Source organism: Pan paniscus, chromosome 4 (assembly GCF_029289425.2).
Source record: "Pan paniscus chromosome 4, NHGRI_mPanPan1-v2.0_pri, whole genome shotgun sequence".
NCBI classification, from domain to species: Eukaryota; Metazoa; Chordata; class Mammalia; order Primates; family Hominidae; genus Pan; species Pan paniscus.
The window spans coordinates 11,834,553-11,851,408 of NC_073253.2; the positions used below are offsets into that span (position 1 = coordinate 11,834,553).

At 36.8% G+C, this 16,856-nt stretch overlaps 1 protein-coding gene across 4 annotated transcripts in view; it reads right to left on the reverse strand.

Moving 5' to 3' along the window:
- CTNND2 (catenin delta 2) overlaps positions 1-16,856 on the reverse strand; it is a 938,532-nt gene that overhangs the window by 616,302 nt on the left and 305,374 nt on the right. The window contains exon 1 of one of the 4 annotated variants that reach the window (XM_014344838.4): positions 5,442-5,462. The exons of the other annotated variants lie outside the window; for them this stretch is intronic. The gene's annotated coding sequence lies outside the window, so the exon portion shown is untranslated. Of the gene's footprint in view, positions 1-5,441; positions 5,463-16,856 lie in introns of those variants that run through there. 4 annotated transcript variants of the gene reach the window in all.

The following is a 16,856-nucleotide window of genomic DNA, read 5'->3' on the forward strand; positions in this document are numbered from 1 at the left end:
CCTGGAGCACCTGGATGGAGGTAAATCGTAAAACAAAACAGAAGGGGCATATGCAGTGAGAGTGGTCTATGAACAGGCAGAAATCTAGGAGGGTTTTCTAAAATCTAAGTGAGATGCTTAAATTGAGCAATGCCCATGGATAGAAGAAGGCTGAAGGAGGGAGGGTCAGCTTCAGTTAAGTACACGTGGATACAAAATCCTGTGTTCATTTAATTCTGTGATCTCAGAAATACCATGTAATGGAATAATTACTTAGCGTAAATTTTCACATCAATCATACTGAGATAATGTCTAACATGTAGGGTCCTTGTGAAGGTTTAATGAGATATTATGGGTAAATAATCAAGAGCACACTGGATGTGCAAAATAATTTTATTGATTTTTATTTCAGAATAATAACAAAATAAATGGATAGGTCAGGTTTATAAATTTTTAAATGAAGAAATGTAAATTTCCTATTTAATTCTACACACCCAGAGATAAAATAAGTTCCTAAATGGAATATGCATGACATCTGGTCAATATCTATGCACTCAATTTGCCAAATACATGCCCAAACGTACCAGCGTCTACAAACTAAAGTCAGGGCCAGGGCAGCACCTCAGGGTTACGTCTGATTCTACAGACACAGCCACACAATTAACTGAAAGTCTCCCTTTTTAATTCTTTTTCATCTCCACCTCTGTTTTTACGGTTTCCAATTTTTGGAAGAAGTACTCCACAATAATGTGGGTGCAGTTAATCCCCCACCTCGGCAAGTAAATTTAATTACATTTAACATTTCAACACTGAATATAGTATCTCTTGAAGAGATTCTATTAATGCTGATGAAAATTACCAGAAATTGGTTCAGAAGAGCATGGGGGCTTGAAATGAACTGACGCAGATAAAATTCATGAAGAAGGAACGTGTGACTAATGCGAAAGCTATGCAATAAATAACCATCTTCAGAGTTGCTCTCCTTGTAGGAACACGTATGCAAATGTTACTCTATACATGCAAAACAGTAGTGGAGGCGGAAAGGATGCAGAAAGGCTCTAATAATCGTTTTGCCTTGTACTAAAACAATTAGACAGTTGACCAACACTTAAAATTAGTTTTTGTTCTATATATACATATATATATTTTTTTTGGGGGGGGGGAGGAGGAAGCTAGTACTGTTTAAAGTCACAGACTAACTCAATATTTTTTATTCCTAGAGGAAGAAACGCCCATAATGTTGAAAAATATTTACACACTGGAGAAGATCACAATGTAATTAGCCACAATGCAGTGTTTATTAAATTCCTAGAGATTACAGAGTTTATTTTTAAAATCATATATGCTGAGTTTAATTAAACATATCAAAGGTAGCATGAACTTCATGGGATAGAAGCACGTAATTTGATTCAAAAATAACAAAAATGCACCCACTTTTGCTCTGTTTTCTAGGTAAGCTAGTATTAGATATGGCCAAATAATATCACCATGCACATGATTAACACTGATTGGTAATTCTTAGGACCCTAAAGATACGTTTTGTTTTTTTGAGCAGAACTTGATCAGAGCTACTGACTGAATATGATTCTGTAAAAAATCCAGGCCACTGCATCATTTTTCTCCTGCTAATAGAGGATAGAAACATAAAGAAATACATGATTTAGTGTTTTAGAAATTATATATACTTCTTCATGTGTTCTGTGTTGAAAACATACTTTGGAGAAAATGCAGATAAATCACAAAACCCTAGGGAGAGCTGCGGCATTACAATAATGGCCATGCTTTTCACAGTGGAAGGAACAGGCAGAGCATACAGAAGTCAAAGGCATTTGTGACATTTCCACAGCCGGAGGGTGGTAACAGGAGACAAAATTTAAGGTTGTTTCACTAAGAGTCTGTCTGATATCATATACCATGCCATAGAAGGGAAATTCTCAGGTCTTACTCTGCTCCAATGCAGAGTAAGAAGGGTGGAACATAAGCAATTGTGAATCTGCTGCCTATAACTGACCACTTATCTCCTACTTAAGAGAGAATACGGGGTTGCAAGTGATAACCTTCAATACTCACTACTGTATCTGTTTCACTTTTTTAATCGGGGGAAAAAGAACACTGTATATTTGATGTTAGAAAAAATGTATTTTTTCTAACACACTATATTTATATATATATATAAAACACACTATATTTATATATTTTATCTACATCTATCTATCTATCTATCTATCTATCTATCTATCTATATCACATTCTCATTTGTTTGTTCAGTAAATACACCAGGCACAGCCTAAGTGCTAGAAATGCATCAATGAAAAAAATCAGACAAAAATCCCTGCCTTCATGAAGTTTACATTCTAATGGAGAAAACAGACAGTGAACCAAATAAACAGATTACATAGAGCTACCTGTGGTAAAGGCAATTTAAAAAAGCAATTCAGGAAAATAAAACGATGGGGAGACAACTTAAGTAGAATAATTGAGAACAGCATCATTGACAAGGTGACATTACAGAAAAGATGGGGAAGAATGAGGAGGTGAGGCGTGTGTATACCTGGGCTGGGGGGTGAGGAGAAAGGAGGGGCTAGGATGGTGTTTCACACAAAGTCAACAGAAAATGCAAAATCCAAGTTCTAGGGGCATGTTCTAGGAGAGGTGAGGAGTTTCCTCTGCAGGAGCAAAAAGTGAGAGGAGGAAACATCTTGGGAGGCGTGGGAGGGATGGGTGGCTGGTGGCAGAGCACAGAGGCCCTTGTTGGCCACTGCAGGGACTTCTGCTCTGCATAGAGTAGTAACATGATAGGATTTACATTTTCATAGGATTCCTTTGCCTGCTATTCAAAAATAATCTTTATATTCATTTATTAAAGGTTATTTTGTGTGTCACTTAATATTTATTCATCTCAGCTACATGGGGAGGACCTAATAAACACAGTTACATGCATCATATAAGCTACCTCACTGTTCATGCTCTCCTTGGCCATGACACCAGCACAGCAATTACTTTACTACATCCTAGGTACTAGTTCTCACATCTGGATCCCACCAGACCTTTTAGTTCTTGATCCCTAGGGAATGTCTCTTCCATTTTTATATGTGGCAATTCAATATTTAGAACAGAGGAATGACTCAAAAAAAAACATTTGTTGAATACAAGACATTTCGAATGCAAAATATAAGACTTCTAAAATAGCCACAAAACACAACTCTAAATCAGAATTCACACGTTAATAAGCTACCTGTAGAAACACAAACATAAATCTTTGTTCCCACACCATTCCAACTGGAACTTTTGATCAGACTTATTAGCTAGGATTCTCCAATTTGGCCATTATCATCACATAAGAGTTGAACCACATCTGGAATTGTGTGGACAAATAAATACACATATATTTAACAATGAAAATTCTTTTTTCTTAATTGTGTGGATAAAATTTATGAGTCAAATGGGCAAATATATATTTTTAAACACTTGAAACTATTTTTTGTTAATTGTGTGGATACAATTTATGAGTAAAACACCCCAGAAAAGATTTTGTAACATGGCATTAGAAAATTCTCACAATTTTTTTTTATCATGTTTGACTCTCTGCTTTTGTTTAAAATGCCACCTAAAGGGCCTACTTAGTATGTTTTCAGATATATCCACATAATATAAATACCTGGATTTAAAAAAGTAAGTGTTCAAATTTAAAATATTTATATTTGGAAATATAAGGGAATGGGCAAACATAATCATACCATCAATGAGTTAACTTAATTGCGTTTTTAAACTCTTTATTTGGATCACATACATATACTGTGTCCTACAGTTTGAAGACTTAGTGTCACATAAATCTATTAGATTGATTTACAAAAAATGTGAGCACCCAAACACTATATTCCTAATGTGAGACTTCATAGTCATTTACTTTTATAGTTCAGCAATATTATTAAATTACAGTCAATGTGGAAAACACTTCCAAAGGTCAAAGTTTTCTTAAATCACTTTCTAAATCCATAGCATTGAGAATGACTTTCACGCCTTAAAAAGAAAAAGATTTCCTAGCTTTAAGACAATAAACATAAACTTTTACTTTTATTTAATAATTAGTTGAAATGAAATACTTAGTAAGAGATGCCCTCAGAATAATATCTTTCTTCTGATATTATTCTGATATTCTGATATAATAAGGGCCTTTCTTCCTCAGTTTCTTTAAAATAAAAATATCCATGGGTAGGCAATTAACATATTAAAACATGAAAATATGTTTCTGATAAAATTAAATCATTTTTAAGTCAACTTGGTCATTCTTCACACTTAGTTTATAACTTACAAAGTCATTCAAATTTCAAATAATATTAATCAAACATAAGTTTTATCTTGTGTTTGTCAAAATTAAGGTGAAAATCATTTTCTATCACTATTATTATTCATTTGAAAATACTTTAAGTTCAGAGATAAATACTTAAGGACTTTTTTATAAAGACTTTATAAATACTAAAGAATCTCTTAGGCATTCCATTTTACTGCACTCACAATTCTACAAGGTACAGCTAACTTAAATATATAACAATCCAAAATATAATTCCACAGATTGTCATTTTATTCAATCACTGGTTTCAAAAAATCAATTTGTTTCTTTAATCTGTTGGGTATCACAATTTTTTTTTTTTTTAACTACAGTGGTGGCACAGGTGAAATCTATGAACCCATTGTAAATTTCGGGCAACGATTTTCTCAATGAGTTATTTGAATAAAAGCAATCTTGAAACACTTGGTAAAGGTTTTCTATAATTAAGAGGTGTGTGCATCTTATTTACACCTGCACCATTTAGAGTGATCAAAACATGTAATTATTGTATTCTAGTTCTAGTATAAACTTATCACTGAGAACCAAATAATCTCTGCCAAAAAGAGAAAGCTATGCAACAAGTTAGCTGCCCAGTATATTAAATTTTTGGCTACTTTACATGGTGACTCTGGTTGGGTGATTTTTTTTCCTTTACTCTCCATGAATAATTTCTTTCTGGATGGGGTTATTCCTTTAACTGTGCATCGAAGGAAAAAAAAAAAAAAAGACCTACAATTTCCAAATTAACTCTTACTTAATTCTTACAGAATTGTATGTGATTACTTACATAGATAATCATAACTTTCATAAAATCTAAAGTATATATCTATGACACACCAAGTCTTACTAAAAACAATAATTAAATGGTTATAATGGTTAGTTAATAGGGAAATGACCCATGAATTCTTACAACCACTTTCTGTTTAATTTGGTTATTTGGTTTTACAATTTCAATGTTCAGATGCTGAATAAATTGATAACTGTGAGGTCAGAAATAAATTCTTACCATATTTTCTATACATAACTTTAACCTGCAGTTTTAAAACTTTAGTTAAAATTATCACAAAAACAACATTCATAATGAAAGCATTGAAAAACCAAACACGGTTAGTTTTCACTTTTTGTCTTTTACCTTTGCTGTACCTTTTGAAATAAATGGTCCTTAAATACTTGAAAACTGTAGTCTAGGCAAACAAGACGACTAGTCCCAAAGATGAAGGGTTACTCTTCCCTCCTTCCCCAGGCTGTGGAGCAGGCGGTTCCTGGCATCCTACCCACCTCCCTCCTCCCTCCCTGCACCAGGGCTAAAAGGAACCACAGAGCAGCTCAAAAACCGAGAAGGGAGTGAAGAACAGCCTCGAAAAAGTCAGGACGCTGAATTATCCTATGGTAATTCCTGCTTTCACTCGCAAACAGTTTAAAAGAAAGCAAAGCAAGACATATCAGAGATACCACAAGCCCAGTGGTTGCTGTCTTAAAAGAGAAAAGAATAGAGTTCAGCCAGGCACAAAGGTCTCCATGGCAACAGTGAATTTAGACCCCCATTGGCATTATTTATGCAACATTTCATCACAAAAGGACCCTCCCACTAGCCTGCCTGGCAAATTCTAGTTTTCTAATCTTCCGTTCTTTTGCTTTGAATGTATCTGGATTCTTAGCTATCTGTATGTTAACATTAAAATACACACACACACACACACACACACACACACACACACGACAACAACAACAAAAAAAAAACAGATCATGAAATGATTATCAAACTCAAAATAGTCTTTATTTCCTTGATGAATTCAAAAGCAAGAGGCAGATTCAAGATTGTTTAGAGTTCTTACTCAAAGCCAGTCCGGTTTTGGTTTCAAAGATGAACAGCTGTTCAACAAATAAGTTTATTCAAATTATTTGGTTTTTTGAAATAGATTACAATTCAAAGAGAGTACAAAATGGCAAAATCCTACCAACCCAAAAGGCTCACAGGAAAGACAGCTTGCTAGATACGGACTTTGAAGCTAAATTTTATATAATGATATCCATCCCCACCCACTCCTAGCTATTATAGTACCTCAAACAACTCCTTTGAGTCTTTTACCTGATTCTTTCTATTTTAGCCACAGCTTCCAAAAACATGAATTCGGCAAAGTATTTTAAGCACTTTTTATTGACCTTTGTACCAAATGGATCCCAGGTCCACATTTTATAATTAGACGACCTGGGACAAGTTATTTAAAACAGAGGTAACGCCCCAGTGGAATTAGGTTGCTGTGAGTATTAACAAGATGATATCTGCAGAAGTACTTTCTTCAATTCTAAAACAATATACAAATGTAAATGGTTGGGATAATATTTGATGGCACTGAAAGGAAACACTAGTCTTCATTTGAAAAGGGCTGTATTTAGTATTAGTTCAAATAAGAACTAAACAAGGTGACTTCTTAAAAATAAGATTTTGTAAATTTTTTTTTTTTTTTTTTGAGATGGAGTCTTGCTCTGTTCCCCAGGCTGGAGTGCAGTGACGCGATCTAAGTGCACTGCAAGCTCCGCCTCCTGGGTTCACACCATTCTCCTGCCTCGGCCTCCTGAGTAGCAGGGACTACAGGCGCCCGCCACCAGGCCCGGGTAATTTTTTGTATTTTTAGTAGAGACGGGGTTTCACCATGTTAGCCAGGAGTCTTGATCTCCTGACCTCGTGATCCGCCTGCCTTGGCCTCCCAAAGTGCTGGGATTACAGGTGTGAGCCACCACGCCTGGCCCTATAAATTATTTTTTAAAAACATACAAGCTTATTATTAAAAATTCAGAGTACATATTTTGATAAAGTACAGGGTAGTCCTTATTCCATACACTCCCAGCATCAAATCCATTCTCCTTTTTGTAAGGTCCTCTGAGCTGGCCGCACCATGGTCAAGCCGTCATGACATCCCCCTGCCCTTGTGATAATGTACTTTGTGATATTCCCCCGTCCTTGTGAATGTACTTTGTACGATACATCCTCCCCGCCCTTGTGAATGTACCCGGCCCTTGTGACAATACACCCTCCCTGCCCTTGTAAATGTACTTTGTAACACCCTCCCCACCCTTGTGACAATACACCCTCCCTGCCCTTGTAAATGTACTTTGTAACACCCTCCCCACCCTTGTGACAATACACCCTCCCAGCCCTTGTAAATGTACTTTGTAACACCCTCCCCACCCTTGTGACAATACACCCTCCCTGCCCTTGTAAATGTACTTTGTAACACCCTCCCCACCCTTGTGACAATACACCCTCCCTGCCCTTGTGAATGTACTTTGTAACACCCTCCCCACCCTTGTGACAATACACCCTCCCAGCCCTTGTGAATGTACTTTGTATGACACATCCTCCCCGCTCTTGAGAATGTACTTTGTAACATCCACTCCCTGCCCGCAAAAAAACTGCTCCTAACTCCACCACCTATCCCAAACCTATAAACTAATGATAATCCCACCACCCTTTGCTGACACCTTTCTCAGATTCAGCCCACTTTCACCCAAGTGAATAAACAGGCTTGTTGCTCACACTAAGCCTGCTCAGGTGGTCTCTTATAGGGACACATTTAACACTTTTTATACAATTGCTTGTCTAGACCTAGATGCTTTATTCACCTTTACTTAGGTATTGATTGACACTATGTTGTCTTTAAAACAATTTTGCAAGAAAGTTCATGGGTGCCTGTCTTTCCTGTTAATGCATGTTTAAGAGGATTTTCCATTACCTGCAAGGCAGGCAAATGTCCCCATTATGTAACCCTCAGAGGCATTTTTCACCTAGAATGGAATGTTTGTGGTACCTCCAGAAGCACAACTCACCATCATTCTCTGTGAAGGTGTCCCTGGAATTATGCCCTACTTAGAAGGTTATACAACTTTGGGATCACACTTTTCCTCACTCACAATTCTGAAGAAATCATTCAGTTACCTCTGACACTGAAAACTGCCGAATAGAATTAAAAAGCCAGATTGATATATCCCTCTTGTAAGAAAATTACTTTCCCAGGTGAGAACTATTGTAAAAATAACAACCCATACATTAGCTCCTAGTTATCTCTCTTCCACATCTATTGCCTTTTTTTCTCTCTTCTGCTTTATTTCTTCATACCAGTCCCGTTTATTTCTGCACTATTTGTCTGCTTGATGCTTCTAACATGGTTTCATTTCAGCAATAGCTATTTTTTTCTTTTTTTTTTGAATAATCTTTGCCAGCTCATTGTTACTCCTTTCATGCCTCCTCTGTCCTATGATTTCTTCTTTGATTTCATTTTTGCTCATAATTTTAAACTTACTCAAGTTACAAAAAAATGGTTAACTTTCTCTTACATCACCTGGGGGTAATTTTATTTTTCTGTGGTTATACTTTCTCTGCCTTTTGTGTATTTGTGTTTTTGTGTTCCTTTATTCTCTTTCTGATTTCTTTGTTTCTTACTTTTTATGGACAATGTCAACCCACTATCTTTAAACATTTCAGTTTATTACTTATTTTTGAATTATGGCAACCTTTTCTTGGCCTGACTTTTGCTTGGTAACAGGTTGGGGAGGGGAGCAATTCTAAGTATGAAAAAAAGTGAAGGCAGCTGGTAGCTGAAAATGTAGTTCTTATGCTACCCACCCCCCAACCCCTGACATTATTTTCTCCTATTGGGACTTGTCCTTCATAGAGCTTCATCTCTCCTGTGTCCCCTCATGTCTTCAGAACTCAGTGTTTCAGTTGAGGATTCTGGCTCAGGAACCTATCTACCTTCCTTCCTTCCTTCTTTCCTGCCTTCCTGCCTGCCTGCCTTCCTGCCTGCCTGCCTGCTTGGCTGCCTTCCTGCCTGCCTGCCTCCCTGCCTGCCTGCCTTCCTGCCTTTCTTCCAGTCTGCCTTCCTGCCTGCCTGCCTGCCTGCCTTCCTGTCTTCCTTCCTTCCTTTCTGCCTTCCTTCCTTTCTCCCTTCCTCCCGCCTTCCTTCCTTCCTTCCTCTTCTTTTTTCTAAAATGAAATATGCATAATGTATGATATCTGGGAAGATACGTGTAAACTCACATATCTCCTTCATGAGTTTGTGCTGATTTATTTCCTAGTATTATTGTAAATGGAATTTTATTCGCAATCCTCTTGTATTTTTGGTTCATTTTAGTGTTTCCAGGAAAGAAGTACAATAAAATCAACATTGTGAGATAATCATAACAGTGGTTTAAGGGAAATCCCAAAGATGCAAAAAATGTTTACTCTTGACAAAGTTCAAGAGTATTCTTAAGTAAAAAAAAAAATCTTTGCACACCAGAAATAGTGGGGGAAAGCCCTCAATTTGATCAAAACAACAACCAAACATCTACCTAAAAATTATAATCAAAACCTCAGCATGCTTTTCTGGGGGGGTAAGGGGCCTGACTTAATGGACAGTGGATTCTAAAATTTATACAGAAATGCACAGGGCTAAGAAGAGCAAGCAGTCTTAAAGGAAGAGAATAAATCTGGAAGACGGCCTACCAGATAACATGGTGGACTAGAAAACTGCAGTCATAAAGACTGTGTGGTATCCACGTAAGGAGAGACAAAAAGAACAGTGGAGCAGAAGAGAATCCAGACATGAAGCCACACATACACCTGATTTACAAGAAACATGACACTGCAGTGCAGAGGGAAAGATAGTGCCTTCACCTGTTGAAAAAAAATGCAACGTGACCCCAGTTGCGAAAAAATTAAAAAAATCAACTCCATCTGGAGTGAAGGGCTAGATGTGAAAGATTAAATGAAAATGCTTATATGCAGCACATGCATGACCTTGGAGTAGCCAAGGCTTTCTTAAGCAGGACACAAAATGAGCTAACCGTAACGGAATATTAAAAAAGTTATAAATTGGGCCATATTAAAATTGAGAAATTCTGTTTACCAAAGACCCCATCAGGAAAGTGAAAGTACACTAATGGGAGAAGATATTTTCATTCTGTCTTTCTCTGTATATGTGTTAAGTCTGAAATGCAATGTAATATGACATTAATAGGCAACCCAATAGAAAAAGGGTAAAATACTTAACAAGCACTGCACAAAAGAAAACAACCACATGACCCACGTGGCCAATAAATAAATTGGCAAACGATTGATATAGTTTGGCTGTGCCCCACCCAAATCTCATCTTGAATTGTAGCTCCCGTAATTCCCAGGTGTCATGGGAGGGACCTGGTGGGAGGTAACTGAATCATGGGGGCAGGTTTTTCCCGTGCTGTTCTCATGATAGTGAATAAGTCTCAGGAGATCTGCTGGTTTTATAAAGGGCAGTTCCCCTGCATATGCTCTCTGGCCTTCTGCCATGTAAGACGTGTCTTGGTTCCTCCTTCACTTTCCATCATGATTGTGAGGCCTCCCCACCCATGTGGAATTGTGAGTCCATTACACCTTTTTTCCTTTTAAATCACCCAGTCTCCAGTATTTCTTCATAACGTATGAAAATGGACTAATACGACAATCAACTTCACTACTCACCAGAGTACAAAATTTTAACCACTATAGGGTGCCACTAAGTACTCATTAGAATGATTAAAATTCAGAGAGACAGATAATGCCCAAATTGGCAAGTATTGGGTGTTACTGGAACTTTCATAAAACTGTAAGTGGGAATATAAAATGTTAAAATAAATGTGACAGTTGTGAATTTCTTCTAAAATTCTTGATAAACATACTCTGTTTCTCAGCAATTCTACTCGATAATGCCACAAACTAAAAAATGTGCACATAAGCACACCAGAAGACATCTCCTATAATGCTGTCAGTCCCAACTGAACACTACAGAAATGCCCAGTCACTAGAATGAATATAGTATAGTACACGTACACAGTGAAATACTATTCAGCAAAGTAAATAAATCATGTATAACCAGGCACACTATTATGACTGAGTCTCACACACATAACAGTGAGCAAGCTGCACTTGCTGGAATATATTAGGCTGGTGCAAAAGTAATTGCAGTTTTTGCCATTATAGCAAAAACCAAAATTTTTCTGTATGTATATTCTACTTTTGAAAAGGTTCTAAATTATTTTAAGTCCTAGATTTTTGAAAGCTATAACAGGCATGCATGTATGAAAACAGGAATATTATTTACTTACTAAATGTTCTTGATTTTAAAAAATCAATTTCAAAGGTTTCTAGCAATATTGTTGCCAATTTCCTTTTTAAAGAAAATGAAGGATTTTTACTTTTTACAAAATAAAAGTAGAATTAAAGTATAAAGGAATCACTATTTGCTGTGGTATCATTAACTTTAAAATAATTGACTATGCTGTGGCCCTTTGGACAAATAATCCAATCTTTTGGACAAAAAACAAATATACACACACAAACAAAACCTACATGTTCATGATGTCCATGTCCTGGCAATTTTTATCTACTTATATGGACAGAGGGGTGGAAGAATAAGTAGCATTAACACAGAAAAGCTTTAACATGAAATAGGTGACTTGGTAGTGATTTACAAATAAGTTAAAGTTAACATTTAAAATGTTTATGCTAACAAAACTTGATATTTAGGAGAGACTTTAAAAGACATGACTCCTGAAATTTTGGCTTCTTATTTTCTGATAATCAGCATTTCAGTGTAAAACTGTGTAATTCTATTTATTATCCTTCCAGACGCTAAGGTATAAAATTACACACAATTGACAGCCAAATTACTGCGTCTGCCTTCCAAGGGACACGGGGAAGCTCCAACACAGATTCTTTTGCAATTAAATCCTTGCAAGGAGTAATATTTTTAGGGCCAGCTCAGCTTTTATCTGTAATCCAGCAGTTATCGCTGCTGAAATGGATTGCAGGAGGTGGTAAGGAAAAAAATGGGAAAACAGGATGAGGAAGGAAGTCAAACAAACAATGCTGGACTTTTGCCTAGGGGCCTTGTAGTGACAAGTACTCAGATGCAACTGAAACCCCAGTGCTGCCTACTGCTGCACTAAACTCTTGAAACCAAGTGTCAGACAGACTCAAAAATAGAACCATTGGTACTAAGAGACTAGATGTATATGTCATCACACACTAGCTAATATCCCTGAATCCAGTGTAAATTCGAAGTCTGTACTAGCAGTGTAGGGTATATTAAATCTATTAATAATATATATTCTGGCAGGGTATAAACCTCTTATTTGAGACCTCACAAGCCTTTCTTCAATCTGTGCCTCAAACTAAAGCTCATGCAATGACAGATGAAGAAGACAAAATCATTTCAGAAGCAGCTCTCTACCCTGGCATGAAATTAATTTCACTGTATTCAAAGCAGGGTTTCTCAAATGGAATGTATAGTTGACCATCTCGGTAATAGTTCAGCTTTAAACCCATTGGCATACCTGATGTTGTAAATTATCAATCCATGAAATTCACATGCTTTTATATTTTTGGGATTAAAAAGCTTGAAGACAGCAATTTCCATCCAGTTATCAAACACACAACGACAACGATTGCCAGAAAATTAACTTAGAACACACTTTTTAAAACACATTAATTAATTAGAGGTAAAGAAACACATCTGCTATATGGAATCAGCACCACTGCCTCCTAAAATGCCACAATGCACCAGTTTTACTATAAATATATATTCTTTCCAAATAATATCAATAATGACAAAGGCAGGATCTCATTTTTAAAGTAATCTCTTTCTCCAAGACACATACAGACATGCACACACGCATGCGCACCTTTGCAGAATGCAAAATTTTAAATTAACAAATTGAGAGTCTCTTTATGGCAGAACTGGGAGTATTTTTTGTTTATTACCAGATGGAAAGCATCTATCATATTTTATCCTTTTCTAGACCTCAGGCATAAATTTAAGGCACTGTCTTCTAAGAAATAACTCGACTTGTTTGACTACTAAGAATACTGCATCCTAATCACCCAGCATTAAGAGTGGCATTTGTTTCAATTTTTTGCATAATTAGCTCATGTCTTTACTTGATATCCTTTAACATTCATGTAAAGTGGTGATCATGAATAATACTCTGTCAAGACAGAGTGGGCCCTGTTTCTTTGGCTGGGCTTAGGTATTATGTCATTGCCCTTGGCTGAGGCACCTAAGGAATACCAATAAGAAAAGGCACATGACTAAGCATTTTAAGTTCTTCCCACAATGTGCTTGGCTAAGGCACTAGCCAAAGAGACTACTTTAAAAATATTTATTTGCAAAGAGAAATAAAACAAATGAGTAATTTCTTGAAGATATATCACATTTCAATACATCAAAGCGTAACTATATACATGTTTTTGTATAACCATTCCCTGTAGGATATATTTGCCTTTGGTATTATAAAAATCCTTTACATTTAGGCTGGAACATTTTGTCCTTTAAATAGTTAACTTCCTACAGCCTTGGGAAGTTCAGATGCGTAGAGGGTAGTGGTTAAAGGTGCTGCCTTGGAGGTGAGGGTTACAGGTGGACAAACAGGCTGAACATGACTGGCATTCCCCTGTGTCTAGGACTCTAGTGTTCTCTTTGTGCTTTTTGTTTGCTTATCGGCATTTTTTTAACTGATAGCAGTATTTAAATATTTGGCAATCAATCTTTCATGAATTCTAGTATATTTGTTCCATTTCTTCTTGACTGCCTGAGAACAAGCTCTCATTTGTTCTTTGTACTATGGTGAGGTTTGGTTTGTGTGGAACAGGACAGGCAGTGAACCCAAACAAGTCCAGCGGAATCTCTGACGATAAAAGGATGCTGCTCACAGATATGGCAGCACTGTATATTAAACCGATGTGAATCACAACAGGCTCCGTGACTTATCATTTGTAGAAACAGCACATTGTTCTTCTAGAATTTTGAAGACTTTTCTGTAAGACTTGTTGAATATACCTCTATTTCCGAACAGTGCCTATACATTGGTATCTTAAAAATGGGGCCCTTCCGTTTATGTTACAGCTTAAGTTTGTTCTAGAACTGATATTGCATTATTTGAAATCAATGTTTAGGTGTCCACAGGCTTTGCTTACAGCTTTGTAAAGGTCTTAAATACTGAGTTTGCTCCCTTTTTACCCAGTCGATCTGGAATGAGATGATTCCTTGGTATTTCAAAGCTGCTGACATATCTGATGGACTGGATGAAAATTTAAGGCTCATTTCGCTCTACAGATTTATGTTATGTTCTCTATTTCTTGCTCTAAGCTTACAATTTGGCCTTAGCCAATAATGTGCTTTTCTTAATTCACCAATGAGCAGTCCAAATTAGGGAATATTCTTTTTTTTTTTTTGAAACAGGGTGTCAGTCACCCAGGCTTGTGTGCAGTGGTGTGATCACTGCTTACTGCAGCCTTAACCTCTCAGACTCAGGTGATCCACCCACTGCAGCCTCCCAAGTAGATGGGACTACAGGTGTGCTCCACCATGCCCAGCTAATTTTTGTATTATTTGTAGAAAAGGATTTAGCCATGTTGCCCAAGCTGATCTCAAACACCTGGGCTCAAGTGATTCGTCTGCTCCGTACTGAGACTATGGGCATGAGCCACGAAGCCTGGCTGGGAATACTCTTTGAAAATATAATAATAACAATGAAGATAAGTAGAGCTGGTATTTTATTGAGAAGTCAACTCACCACTGGATAATGAGGACAACTCATTTCCTATATCACTGAAATTACCCTTTTCCATATTCTCATGTGATAAAAATAGCTGTATTTTTGTTGTTGTATCCAAAAAGCAGTTTAGCCTTAAAGTAAAATGTTATCATTGTTTCTGTGTACATCCAATGAGGCAAGTTATTATTATCTCATTTTATAAATGAGGAAACAGATTCAGAGAGGTTAAATAATTTGTCCAAAATCATGTTTGTGTTCTTAACCACTAGAGAGACCTATCTATAATCATTTATAGTTTTAAGTTTGTCTTCTAGGAGCCATGGCTAACAACCACCACATCATGTTCTTATTGGGTTTGTATAATAATGATAAATCAGATTCTCCATCCCTCTACACCACAACCAAGGGGGATACGTGCTGATGAGGAGAAATTCCAGCTTCCTCAGAATCAGGTAAGTTTCTAGGTGTGCCAGGACTCCAGGGGGGTCTCCTACCCAGTAATCCCACTAAGCGATTCTTTACCACCATGGTTTTGTCAGCCATTCTAAAGGTAATCAAGGTTGATATTGTATACACATTTTAAAATCCTTTATCTGATTACATTTAAATGGTATAGTGTCGTGCCTCCTTAAATAAGAGGAAACACCTATCACCTTTCTTTTCATTAAGCCTCCTATGAGAGGGTTTACAAGTTGAGGGAAAGGAGGAAGTGTCTATTTCTTATAGTCTTAATATACGAATTGAAGATGAAGAGCTGGGAAAATATATCTTCTCCATGAAAACTGATGAAAAATATGAGACTTAACCAAAAGATTTCACAAACAACTGCAAGTATAAAACTTTAATATTTATTATAGTGAAATTCATTAACAGCTGGGTCAAAAAACATGAAAAGGAAGTAAGCATCTTGTATTAGTGCATTCTCACGCTGCTATCAAGAACTACCTGAGACTGGGTAATCTATTAAAAAAAAGATGATTAATTGACTCACAGATATGCATGGCTGGGGAGCCTCAGGAAACTCACAATTACGTCAGAAGGTGAAGGGGAAGCAAGGCACGCCTTACATGGCAGCAGGAGAAAGAGAATGAGCGAGCAGGGAACTGCCACACACTTTTAAACCATCAGATCTCATCAGATGTCATGAGAACTCTATCACAAGACAGCACCAGGGAGATGGTGCTAAGGCATTTGAAACCACCCCCATGATCCAGTCATCTCCTACTAAGCCCCACCTTCAACACTTGGAAATTACAATTCCACATGAGATATGAGTGGGGACACAGATCCAAATCATAACACATCTAGAGCAACATCAAAAATGTATGGGACAATCTACTTAGGCAGTTCATGATAACATAGCAATATTTCCTGGAAAACTAAAAAAAATTAATAATAAGTGTTAAAGGAGGAAAGTTAACTATTCTAGTAAACTTCATCTTGAACAGGTATTTCATTTCTAATAGATGTTTTTGGAAGCTTGTGTCTTCTAGAACTTTTCTGTAGTTATAAATACATTTACACATATTTAATGACCATTTTTGGAGTTTTGAAAAAGTAACTCCTTTTGTGTATGAAATTTTGAAGTTGCCCGCAATAGTTCTTGCCATATATAGCATTTCTTCTCAAACGTGACATCCATGACTGGCAAAGGATTTGGGTTTTTTTGCTTGTTTGTTTGCTTTTGCTAGTTCTTAAAATCCCAAACAAGTAGAACTTGTACTTATTCATGAGGTCCACGTAGATCAAAGGTTAGATTTATACCCGTGAGTACAATTCAGTGAAAAGTCAGGAAAATAGAAAAGTGATTGCGAAAATGGAGTTTAGACTTTCCCTTGGGGTTCTCAGACCAGGAAGCTTGCTATTCTGGTGATGAGAAATGGCACACTGATTTGACTATCTAATTTCTTGAGAGTCTTATTGCATGCCCAGGAACCATAAAAGTGGAAGTTTCTTCTGCTCTTCTGTCGGCATTCTATGGCCATAGAGTTAATAC